Genomic DNA, 9,022 nt, shown 5'->3' on the forward strand with positions numbered 1-9,022 from the left:
CAAAATAGACTACTAATTACAACTCAGTAAATAACAATTACAAGATAACACTACTACACTTACACTCTTACAATAATTTGAACAACAATAGTAAAAAAATAAAAAATAATAATAATAATAATAATAACAATTATCATCATCATCATCATTATTATCAAAGACCAATAATAATAATAATAAAAAGTCATAAGAGGGACACATGGAGAACACCCACACTACAAGCCCACATCTGCATATGTCAAAAGCTTTTCCCATTTCTTGGCATGTTTAGTTAGTTTGTTCCGCCTACTTGCCATTTTTTTCTCTACTTGGTATACAGCTTTAATCTTGGCCTTATAAACTCGTAAAATCGGATGTACACTATTTAACTTACATCTATAAATATACAATTTAGCTGTCAATATCAGATGGTTTAAGATAATAAAGTCGTCTCCTATATTGAATATTCCAAACAAAATTTCTATTATTTTGAAGGATTGTATGTTAATGTTACAATTCCTAAGCCAAGAACAAAAAGCTTCCCAAAAAGTCTCCGTCACATTGCAGTAAAAAAATAGATGTTCAATGGATTCAATTTCTCGTTTGCAAAATGTACATAAAGGCAAATCAATCATTTTTAACCTAAACATCTTTTCATTTGTAAAGACTATATCATTCAATATCTTATATTGGAATTCACGAATTTTAGTCTCAATTGTAACTATAAACGGTAAGGAGTATATTTTTGCTCCAATCAATTTGAAGCTGGGGAGACTTCTCCAGAAATTTCTTTTGAGCTGAGGGACCGGAGGAGCTTGTTTTCTGCTTTTAAAAGCAGTGTAAAGCAATTTGGATGAGACCTTTAACAAGGCTACCTGAGAGTTTTCCAACTTTAAATAAATTGTGTCACCGATGTATAAGGGCGGGAGATGTTGTGCACTTTGTCTAATGATCTGCCTCCATTCACGAGGGATTGCATCGACAATACCCATTAATTTAAAACACTCTAATGGAGAAAGATTTGCATTTAACACATTTACACTCTTTAAAAAGACTCCCGCATCAGACATAAGGTCACCGACTGTAATAATTCCTTTAGAATAGAAATTTTTTTCAAAGGTTGATAGCTTTTGAACAATTATGTATTTATTATTCCAAATAACTTGATGCACGACGTCTCCGCTGTACGTATTTATAGGAGATTCATTAAGTGCTGACCAAGCATTAAGACATTCTTTATAAAAAGCTGGAAGGTAGACAGGCAACTTTCTTGTATCAAAATTACACTTAAGAATGAATTTTCCACCTATTGGAGAAAGAAAATAGTCTAGTATTATCTTCCAAAAACTCTTGTTTTCTTCATCTACAAACCTTTTTAATAACATCACCCTCTGAGCTTGAATCATCGCTTGAATGTCTAGCATCCTATGTCCACCATCTTCGATATCGTTGATGAGAGCGGAACGCTTGATTTTATCATTACCTTTCCAAATGAAACGGTAAATCAAACTGTTGACCTCTTTAATCAACTCTTCCGAAACTGCAATCAACGCCGCTTTACTCAAAAATTTTGGTAGAATAAAGGATTTAACAATCTGAATTCTTCCTAGTAGTGCAAGTCCTCTCCACTTCCACGTGTTCAATATATCTTTGATAGACTTAAGAACTAAGTCAAAGTTGGCTCTCATCCTTGATGCTATATGATAATCAAATACAATTCCCAGGATTTTAATTGATTTTCGTACTTTATGAGAAAACTTAGTTGGATCCAGATGATGTGTGCCAATGGCAAAGATCTCCGTTTTGTCATCATTAACTCGAAGGTTGGAGAACTTATAAAAAAATTGCAGAGTGCCAATAAATGATGATACGATGCGATATCTCTGAGAAAACAAGTCATATCGTCAGCAAAAAGTGTTAGTTTGATTTCTTCCTCATTGATTAAAATACCTTTAATTCCCTTATCCTCCCGAATTCTGCAAGCAAGCACTTCAATGGACAAAATAAATAACAAAGGTGACAAGGGATCGCCCTGCCTAACGCCACAACGAATATCAAACAAATCAGTAATAAAACCATTATTTAAGACACAACTAGATACGTTACTGTAGAAGGTTTTGATCCACTTTATAAATTGCGTTCCAAAGTTAAATTTTTCCAAGATTTTAAAAAGGAAAGAATGATTCAAACAGTCGAATGCTTTCTCAAAATCAACTACGAAAAGATTACCTGAACTATCCTTAAATTTAGCAAATTCAAGTACATCTTCAATTGTTCGAACTCCATCAAGTAATAATCTTCCCTTCAGGGATAAAACCATTTTGATTTGAATGAATAAGCTCAGGTAAAAACAATTCTAACTTTCTTGCAATTGCCTTTGATGCGATTTTAACATCGACATTAATCAGTAAGATCGGTCTCCAATTTTTGATAAAACGTCTGTCTTTGTCTTTCTTCTCCACAATCATAGCTTGTTTTTGCGAATTTGACAGTTGTCCGTGTTCGTGAGCGAAATTCAAGGAATTGACGAGACATTTCTCTATGAGATGCTAGAAGCCAAGATAAAACTCCACTGTTAATCCATCATTCCCTGGTGTTTTGTTTTTCTCAAATGATTTCAACGCTTCTAAATATTCTTTTGTTGTAATTTTTTTCTCCAAATATTCTGCGTTGTCATCTCAATTGTAATCCGTGACAGAGAAAGGAAGTAATGTTCTTTTAAGTACCTAAACCACAAAAAGGAAAACGTGTAAACGCTGTGTACTTCACGGAAGCCAACTTTCGAATATGTAAGCATACCTTAGGTACTTACAGGAAACAAAGTCTGCATGCGGCCCTTTTAGTTAGATCGAAACAGTTCGCGATTATTGACTGCATTAAAAATATGGCCGCAGTTTTTCCTGTATACTGAATGGTAGGGTTGCGGGGATGATCTAGCATGATATATAAATAGAATGATGCAGATTGTCCATTTGGAGTATAACCGCGTTCCAGGTCAAATATATGAGTACTTCAGAATCGATCAGTTTTTTAAATATTGACTTCAATCGCATGCGATTTCAAAACTCCGACATTGAGAGTTTCATGCATAGTGGGGCATAACTGAAACATACATTTTGACTCCTGGTGATACAATACCAAACTGGGGTAAGGATTAATGCGGTCCGACATTGATCAATAAATGCAACGAGTCGAGACCAACTAACCCTGATGAAAGATTTGTTTAAAGAACAATTGATTATAAGATGGGAGAGAAACTGAATATAAAACCCCTAAATATCAAACCAGTTGATAAAGTTGAATTACCCATCTTCAGGAACAATTTGTAAGCCGACATTTCGAGCACAAGCCCTCCGTCAGAGCAAGTTGACTTATAGTCTTTAATTGTGTTGTGTCATGTCGATGAATTATTTAGTCTGTACAAAAATCACAGTCGATAGTTATATAGTAAGTACTGGACTTCAGTAATCGGTGATTCTTGCCAGCAAAGGTACCACATTTATCTCTTTTTAACAGGGTTTCAGCCCCTCAGCGTCGTTGACAGCGGCACCACGGCTAACAGAGCCTTCTTTCATCTCTAGGTTCCCAACGTAGCATCTTTTGAGCAGTGCTTTGGGTGTCTCCAGCCATGTTTGACACACCACCGTGACATCTTTAGGGAAGCTGCATCGCGTCCAGTTCCTAGGGCACTCAGGCTAGATTTGCAAATTAATAGTCCAGTCCCTCTTTGGGCCGAATTACTCGAAGCTAAGTTTGCACTAAGCTACGTTAAATATCATAACAACCTATAGGTCTTGGTACTACTTAACCAATAGTCTGCTCGTTGTAAAACAGCAATTGTTACAAATAATATTACACAGCTCCTAAAGATGCAACTTATAAATACTACTAAGTAGAACCTTCCTCTCTTTACTTTGATTACAGCAATCATATATATCCTCACGTAAGGCAAAGTTTTTAAAGGAGAAACTATATGTGAAGGAAATTTGAAGTGTTAATATTTTAGGTCAGCGCAATTATGAATGTGACTTAAGCTTCAAAGAAGAAATATGATCGTACTGCACTCATCAAAGCAACAATTTGAAATTACAGTACCAAATTATATTGGACGTTTTTACTTTGTGGGCATAGTTGGTGATGAAAAAAAATATATATATTACTGTCACTTGGTCCCGCGGAGATCTCAACCAACCTTCCATTAAAGAACGCTCAAAAATAACAACATCAAGCAAACAGTGCGAAACATTTGGAATAATCTCGCGGATTATTCAGCCACAGACTTCACATAAAAAATTAAGGTTCGAGACGGAAATCAGTGTAAGGAAAGTTGCACCTGTTGACTTTGCTGAATCACTCCTGAAAAAATTACAATTACATAGTTCATTGCTTTTATTTTAATATCAAGTTCTCCTGTAAATATTGATCTCTGCACAACATTCAATTAAAACCTCTCGAAATTTCTGTATTTTCTGACGAGTAAAACAAAATGGGTATTTAGCATGATTCTTTTCAAAAATTAATCGGACTGCAAAAGTCCATCCACTGTCAAATAATGTTCTCAACTCCGTGACGGTTTCAAAAGAGTTGTATTCAGCGGAAGCCTATGACAATTGATGCCGGTTTCCTTCTCGCGTTCTGGAACATTATTGAAGAGTAAAAAGTCAGTAGTTTTAGTAGTTTCCAATACGATCCCTTTTTGGCTTTAGCAAACGACGTGTATTTGTTATCATCATAAAAAGTCATTTATTTACTTATAAATTTATTTGTTTATTTTTCCATATTATGATACAACAACTAGAATGATTAATTTTAGGAAGAGGGAAGAAAAATGACAGGAAAGGCGGCAGGGTCTCGGGTCTAAAAGAAGATAAAACCTCCTCAGTAACATGACCGAGCGTACATGATCAAAAACTTAAAACAACAAGCGGCTACAAACATAATGATAAAGGGCATGTTACTTTTGACTTGACGTTTCGTATGAGTTTTACATTGGTAAAACGAAACGTCGCTTACGTGACGGTAAAAAAGATCATTTCAAAGCCGCGAATGGGATCAGTCAAAAGTCCGCGATTGCAGATCACGCGGTAAAAACAGGTCACAACATAAAATGGGACCATTTCCAAGTTTTAATCTTTTAAAAGAGAAACAGAACAATAATTAACAAACAAAAACGGATCATCATCAGCTTTAAAAAAATGGACGGTAAATCAAGCGAGCAGTTTTCATTTGATCAGCCAACAATGCTGTGAGTAATCGACAGGTTGACGATACTGATGAACCAGAGGTTCCCAGATGATATATTAATAGATTGTTGAAAAGACACCGCAATATTATCGAAGCCAACGGCCTTGCCTGATATTGAAAAGTTTGAGCAATATCAATAATCTCATCCTGTGCCACCGGCAGTAGCGGATCAGCTAAGAAGGTAGATTGAGAGATGATGTGATGAGAAAGACTTCATGTCCCTTGCTATATTTGGGCCGATAAAGGAGAAATATTATAGAAACTATCAGGGATCTCAACTGGATCTGTAATTTCATTACCATCAGAATTAAAACTGAATTTAGTTTAGGCCTATATTTTTTCTGGTTTAAGACTTCGCGTATGGTCAATACTGAAAAAAACACTAGGCTCAATTTGATTGCTGCATAATCGGCATCACCAGCGTTCTTTACGAATATCTGGATTGAGCCCAACAAAGCAGGTGTCGTTTCTTTCCACGAAAATTTTTTCCTCTGATAACAAAGTAACTGCAATATCTTACAATTAATGAGGAAGGCAAAGGAAAGCCGAAACCCCGGCGGTGTTGGACTGTCTTGATCGAGTCTTGAACTTTGCGTTTTTTTACTTCTGTCAACCGACTTAGAAATAGTCCTTTCACTGTACCTTGTTATTAAAGTTGGTGAAACGCATAAGGTCAGAATTCTATACTTAAATATTTTCACCTTGAACCGACCTTTAATCGCCGGTTATTTCTTTTTGAAACAAGTTGAATTAGTTTCGATTCAGCAGCGTTCACTATAGTCTCACAGGACAACGTCACGAACAAAGTATGTACAGCCGGTGACATTGCATTTTTCAAGTGACACCGCGCTATGTGTTTCTGCTCTTTCTTTTTTTATATCTTTTAACAATCCTATCTTTTTAAGGTTTTCCTAAACGGTTCTGAAGTCTTACTACTTCCACGTTTCCATTGTTGCATAAGCGATTTTTCGTTTTTCAACCACACTCAGCTCCTGCCTAGCTCTATTTTCCCATTTTCCCAATACAGAAATTAATGTGCGCCTATCTACAAAATTGTTTATTGATTCTGCGAACCGAAATACCTTAACAATCTTCTAAAACATAACTGTCTCAAGATATAATAATCGGCGGTCTGTGTTACCTCAAATTAATTTAAAAGATACGTAATTCCTGGACACGACTCAGGGATGCTTCGCGTTAACTTACTTTTGCTTCGTTCAAAGTCCAACTAATCTACGAGACAGCAAGCGCCAAATGTGCACGATAAAACAAGAATTTAGATAGAGTGCAGGGTCGAGCGTTCTTATGTCATCGAAATAACGAATAAAATTCAACGAAACAACGTTAAACAAACTTTTTAGGGGGCGCGGGGGTTGATCTCCGACGCTGTGTGTATGTGTTTAGAGTGTGGAATGCAATGGTGAAGGCCATTCTCTTTCACGATACTCGATGCCTTAGCACAGTTAAATATATTGCACCAAGATCAGTAGGAATTTCAATTGAAAACGGGAGGAAATAAAGTAAAGGGGAGCTTTTATTTGCTTTGATTATGATAGGGATTTCGCTTGCGCAGATGATAACTCTGCAGTGCGAAAGCGTAGAAACTAGCAAAAACGACGCGCTCGAAGCACGGAGACGTATAATTTAGTTCATGCAGTCGTGAGACTATCGATCACTTTTCGCCACCTTACAGGAAATAGGTCAAACGTAGTCGAAAGATTGACAAGTTTTACATTGCTTTCAATGAACTTTTTATGTAAACAAGCTTGTTAACTAACAACAAACTTGAATAAGCAAACATCACAAACAATTTATTATCGCAAACAAGACGATACACTGAGTAATAATTGGCATCGTTCAATTCGAGGAGTCCATATTGATGCGGTGAACAATTAATGAACAAATAACGATTGTAACTGAAATCGCAAGTCATGCGTTTATCGCACTCGATTGACCACGATACTTCACTGAAGCATGCATGGTTGACTTGAAGCGTGATGATAAAATATCATGAACCGGCGTTAAGTTATATCAATGGTGTACACAACACCAACAGTGTAGTTACTTTATCACAAAGAAGTATCGTCAAAGAAATTAGTTAAAGGCTGAAACTGATCAGCATAGTCTCCAAAACTTGATTATGCACACCTCAAGAAAAAACAAACAAAACAGCAATGTACGCTTGATAAATTTGGTGGTTTTGCGACATCTGACTGTGCAATATATTAGGCGATACAGTAGATTGTATGGGCTGCTTATGTATATGATTGCGGATAACGAAGTGTCTTCACACCCTGGTGGTTTTTTCGATCTGTGAGACCATATCATGAATAAAAACTAATAAAGAAAAATAAATAAAAAAACATATGTCATAGCGCGAGTTGTTTCCCTGATATTTATTGATATAACTCATATGTCTTGGCATATGTGAAGTTTTTTTAGCTTCCCTAGTTTTAAGAAGTGAGTACAGAAAATGTGTTATTAAGTATTTCGCAATGAAGTGGTCACGCCTTCAGTTTTTCGGCCTCTCTGCCATTTCACATAGAAGGCAAAAGAAGCTTCGACTAACTCCAGCTATTCCGGTCGATGTCTGTCCCAACGATGCCCGTGTTAACTTCGAGAATCCCTGTTTCGCCGCTCAGTAAGTCAAGCGCGAGAAGAAGACAGGCACGAAAATTGGAATTTAGTTTCGCGCTGCCATTTTTTTGGCGTGCCGCCTTCTCCTCTGACTATTATAAGTGAACTTGGTGGCGAAAGAGGAACTGCTCGTAGTCTAATGCCTGTCAACCCGACGGAAGTTCACCTGAACGATTCACCGGTGACGTTGAACTCCTACAAGCTAGAAGTAGCGGGAGAAACTTGGTTTCAAACTTGAAAGAAAAAAAATTAAAATTGGCTCTTTGGGCACGTGATACCAGCGTATCACCGTAAGTATTTCGCAATGAAGTCGTCTCGCCGTCAGTTTTTCGGCCTTTTTGCCATTTCACAGAGAAAGCAAAAGAAACTTCGACTAATCCCAGCTATTCCAGTTCACCTCTATTCCACAGATGCTTGTCACGCTTGATTTCACTGTTTATCCTACCTTGATGACCGTTGGTTTCGCTGCAAGCATAGGTCCGTTTTCTTTTGCGTTTGTCTTGCTAACGAGTTCGGGAAAAGAGACTTCTGCCATGAGTCGAAACTCGCTGTGTTGAGCGTGCGCGGCGGTTACTTAGCAATCGAATCCCCACATGATACTTCACATGTTGTCCGGGCTCACCGTCAGAGGATGACTAAGTCAACCGCAGATTACATCCCAAGGAAAAAAAATGAGAGTCCCTTAACCTTCATATATCACATCACTGTCAAGTGATCGTTATCAACTAGATAAAGGAAACACGCAAAGAGGAAAACTCTTTCAACCCGACGGAAGTTCGCTCTCCGGCTTTGGGTACATGATAACGTGCATGGAACATGCGATTGTTCATTTTACATTGTTCAGCAGATTTTCTGAAAAGGGAAGGAATGTGCCAAAAATTGCAAAATATACGCAGTCATTGTTTTTCTCATTAAATTGTATCTCTTCTTGACTTTTACGCCAAGGATCCGACGGTGTCCAACAGGGAGATAAAAGAGGGATTCGCAAAAATGTCAGGTCTCCAAAAGTACATTTTAAAGACTGCAATTTAAAAAATATCAATTAAAAAACACTGACATTGCATCACAACACGGAAATTTTAAACTATCCACAGATACAGATCTGAAAGGGTGAACGCTCTATAGAGTTGCAACCGTTGTGACAAATTAAAAAAAAAAAAAT

At 37.0% G+C, this 9,022-nt stretch overlaps 1 protein-coding gene across 2 annotated transcripts in view; it reads right to left on the bottom strand.

Moving 5' to 3' along the window:
• The window catches only part of LOC137975728 (uncharacterized), a 17,020-nt gene extending 8,288 nt beyond the window's left edge, over positions 1–8,732 (bottom strand). Inside the window, exon 1 of one of the 2 annotated variants that reach the window (XM_068822899.1) lies at positions 8,306–8,732. The gene's annotated coding sequence lies outside the window, so the exon portion shown is untranslated. Of the gene's footprint in view, positions 1–8,257 lie in introns of both variants that reach the window. The other variant, XM_068822898.1, reaches the window with a different exon arrangement.
• Positions 8,733–9,022: the final 290 nt, after the last annotated feature.

This window comes from Montipora foliosa, chromosome 11 (genome assembly GCF_036669935.1).
Source record: "Montipora foliosa isolate CH-2021 chromosome 11, ASM3666993v2, whole genome shotgun sequence".
Lineage (NCBI taxonomy): Eukaryota > Metazoa > Cnidaria > Anthozoa > Scleractinia > Acroporidae > Montipora > Montipora foliosa.